This window comes from Hibiscus syriacus, unplaced genomic scaffold (genome assembly GCF_006381635.1).
Source record: "Hibiscus syriacus cultivar Baekdansim isolate YM2019G1 unplaced genomic scaffold, ASM638163v2 tig00111410_pilon, whole genome shotgun sequence".
NCBI lineage: Eukaryota > Viridiplantae > Streptophyta > Magnoliopsida > Malvales > Malvaceae > Hibiscus > Hibiscus syriacus.
Genome location: NW_024063087.1, coordinates 726,229 through 730,687, shown reverse-complemented (window position 1 = coordinate 730,687; position 4,459 = coordinate 726,229). Strand labels below are relative to the sequence as shown.

The 4,459-nt window shown below is 33.2% G+C and overlaps 1 pseudogene; it reads right to left on the bottom strand.

Annotated features, from left to right (window-relative positions):
* Positions 1-1,967: 1,967 nt before the first annotated feature.
* On the bottom strand, positions 1,968-3,832 carry LOC120162934 (annotated as a pseudogene).
* Positions 3,833-4,459: the final 627 nt, after the last annotated feature.

The window sequence follows — 4,459 nt, the reverse complement described above, 5'->3', positions numbered from 1 at the left end:
TAAATTTATGACGCGCATTTATGACACAAATTTATGATGCACATTTTTGACACGCATTTATGACGTTCATTGAGCGTCATTGAAGCACCCGTCATAAATTAAGATGACACACATTTGTGTGTCATAAATTTATGACATGCATGTATGACTTACATTGCGTGTCGTTGAAGCACACACCATTAAAAAAGATGACACACATTCGTGTGTCGTGATTGTATTTCGTAAATTATTGTTATATATATATATATATATATATATATATATATATATATATATATATATTGTAGATTGACAAATAATCAAACCAAATCACATTTAATGCCTCATAATACTAAATATATATATATATATCATATTATATATAAGCAATCCATTTGCATACAATATATTCACATTAAGTTACAAACATAATATCCATCACCTATGGCTATTTGAAAACAAAAAACCAAGAATGTTCTCAGATTATCACAAAAGATACTAACAGATTATAAGATCTTAGATGCAACTCCTCTAGCTTCTTCTGCAATTTTGAAGTAGCTTTTTCAGAGTCGAGAACTCTTGAAACAGGCTGCGAATGAGCATTGGCTTCAACTAAACTAGTAGGAACATCAGATGCACCAGCTGTTCCCGAACCCTTCCCAAAATTAGAGCTGATCACCTTTGGTTTCCACTCCTTATTTGAACCAACTGCTGATGACATATAGGAATTAATACTTTTCATATATTAATCAAGCATCAACTATCTTCAGGTGAGAACATAAAGTAGTCCAAACATTTGTAAAGAGAAAACATTTTCATTTATGGTTATCAAGTCATCACTCACCACTAAGTAATATGAAAAGAACGAAAAATCAAGTAAATTTGTGGTAAAGGTATCTTAAGCTTTAAAAGCTTTACTTTTCATTTCTCACAGTTACACTGTTATTTAAGGGGATACATCTATTTACATATGGGTAATTCACCCATCCTTATCGGTTATAATGATGATTTTCATTCAAACTTGCTACTGAATTCTATTTCACTTAGAGGAAAAGGTGATTGATATCCATTTACCAAAATTAGTTATAGATTCCAATGATTATAAGGAGTAACATAGTGGGTTTGAACTCTGAACATCCTTAATCAATCAAACAAAGGAGGGCATTCAACTAAACTTTCCTGGTCTAAGTGAATTTAGATAAATCCCATCTTTAACAAATAATGCACATATCTTGATATATAGGTTAGATCGAGACAACTTAAGCATCCATGTACAGTCTAGTAAAAAGCCAAAAATCAGCTTTTTGTTTGTGTATCAGAAGGATTATAGCACAAAATCCACAATGTTTCTCTGGATTTACCCAATTAAGCCATAAAACCAATAAAACACCATCTAAGTTTCATCAGCAATTACCAATATATAGAAAAGTTACAAAACAACATTGATTTGGAAACTGAAAAGTTAAATAATAATCCATTCTACTTGCAGGTTTCTTTGATTTGGATCCAATAAATATGTTATTTGCTCATTGTATATCTGCAAAAGAAAATTGAAACTGAAGTGATAAGGAACAAGAATAGTACAACGCTAAGTAGTCCAATTATGTCAAAACTAAGAATCAAAATAATTCAATTATGTTTATCAGCATGCTTAATTCACAACTTCTAAACGGGAAATATAGTACAACTCAAATACCCACATTGGCACATAGAACTCCAATTACAATCCCTCTAAGGTGGGAAACACGGACAATAATGCATAAAGTATGGAAACAGGAATTACTCAATCACACTGATTTAGCAAATTAGATTACTAAATTACATACCGATCAGCTGGTAACCACAAAAGTCACATATAAGTTAAATGTCCTCGGGAATAGACTATTAATAGTAATTTAACTTTGAAATAGGCTTGCGATGCTATATGCATGAAAAATAGAATACACAAAGGATATCATAAAGGTAAAAACAAGTAATTCATAGATCAGTTAAAAGCATAGCAGCAGAGCCCCAAACAAAGGGAACTAATTAACAACACATACAATTAGGAACAAAAGGCATATTGACAGTGGAACTTACATTTTATTAAAGAACGTTTCCAATAATACTAAGATTTAAGCTTATTGATTACAAATAATAATGCATTAATGCTTACCTTTGGGACAGGAACTTCCCATGTTGCCACTACCTTCAAGTCTTAAAATAAAATTAACAACCAAAAAATTCAATGAGAATAGACTCTAACCAATTGACTAGAGAGCCACTTACTAATAAAAACTAACATACCATGGTTGCAAAAGTCAATGTCAGGGAGAAGACCCTCCACCCAGATAGTTTCTTCTTGTTTCGCTGTGGAAGTTGCTCCATTGACTTTGTTATCATTCTCATGACCCTCAAATCCTGATATAAACCCAAAATAAATAAAAATCTTTAACCTCAGCTCCATGTTAATACAATAAACTTTCACCTGTGAAAGCAAATAAGAGGAAAGATCCAGGCACAAAAGTGGTAAGAACTAAAGTGTAACCTCACTTTTTCCATCAATTTCATTAACAGGCTCTCCACTTAGTCCACTATGACTGATGGTCACCTCAAAACTTCTTTCAATTGGACAAGTTGTCTCAGTATCTTCTTGAATTTGGGGAAATACATAAGAATGTGGAAGAGGAAGGTTCAGAGCACGAGACCAAAATATAGAATTCACCCTAGCATTACAGAAATCACGCAGTATTAACCACCAAAGTTCGAAGTGCAATGAATGTCATTATATCATAGTCAATCTCCTTCATTGTCCCCACCCACCCCATTTTGAGAGAGAATAAGAAAGAGTTCATTTTGAGGAGATCCCTACCAAAGGAAATCTTCAAAGCATACCTCACTGCAAAAGAAGCATTAACAATAATTCATAATTGGGAAAAAGGAAAATAAACACACTTGATTCCTACTTTTTTGGATGTAATTAATACCGACCTTTTTGAAACTCTGACAAGAGCAAGAAGTTTCTTCACCAAACCCTTCACTTTATCTTCGTGCACATAAATCAAATCCTTTTTCTATAAAAAAATTACACTAACTTTCATCATCATGGTAGTCAAATTACATGCATTTCATCTTCAAGAGAAACGTTAAACTATATGCTTATATTTACCTGCAATTTAGTTGCTCTATATAAGATTGTTCCTCTCAATTCCAGCATCTCATCATCGGTAAACCATAAAAGATTCCCAAAAGTGGTGGAAAACATATCAAGATACCTGAACCAATCTTTAAATCCACATAAATAATAAATAAAAGAAAACTAAAAGAAAACAATCAAATATGTTAAGTACATACGGTTTCCACGAAGAATTCTTTTGGAGACGTTCCATAATAAGAAATAAAATCATTAAAAATCTATCATCAACTTTTCCTTCTTGAAACATCGCTCTACACTCTGCTCCAATTAAAGGATCTTGCAGTCTTGCAGTACTCTCATCGGAGTTATTGCTAAATCCAATGGAACCACAAGAAGAACCCCTGCCCAGTTTTTTCCCCGTAAAACCAATTGACCCAATAATAACCAATTAAATAAAAATAGTTTTTTTTCAACTCTTCTTTAAAAGGGTATTTACAGCTGACCATCTTTGGGGGAATCATTGGAGGAATAAATACTGAAGCCTTTGGTGGAGTCGCAATACTTGATATTGCAGCCGCAGAATTTAGCTCCGTTCACCTGAATCAAAATCGTTGTTCGTTGAACGAGAGGGAATTGAAATGTAAAGGGTTGGAGTAAAATTAAGTTTAGGGATTTGAAGAAGTGAACTTGAATCCATTGAAGGAAGAGGTCGAGTTTTGTTTTCTCTGTATGCGCCATTATCGAGGGTGATCATCACTTGGCTCAAGTTTGACGGTACTGCACTGAGATTTAATAAGGGATTTATCGTCACTAGTCGACGTCGGCGCTGGAACTCAAAGCTGGGGAATGGTATATGCTAGACCTATCCAAATTAGTGATTTTTTATACCAAAATAAGTATAAACTCGGGCCTAACAAGAAGAACAGAATCGGGATGAAAAGCATGAGAGAAAATGAGAGAATGAAAGGAGTGCAAAACATTAGGCGTGAACTGATTATGAGGGGAAGAAGCGAAAAAAGGATGAAAATAATGGGGGGAAATTAAAAGACGACTTTTACAGATGACACACAATTAAAAAGTGTACTCCGTGTTTTTGCAAATTTTTGGATTATGACTATTAAATATGACACACATTATTGTAAGTCCTAAATCATTCAGATTTTAAAAAACATGACATTTTTTATGACACACCTGTTTTGCAAGTCATAAATTAGCGTGTGTCATCGTTCGTGTGTCATTAAAGGTATATTTTCTTGTAGTGTAAGCATTAAATTGTTTAAAGCATTATTGATTTGAGTAAGAGGAAATAAATAAGCGGTAATAAGTTGTCCGCTAAAGGTTTACAGAAAGTTGAGTTATTAGTGA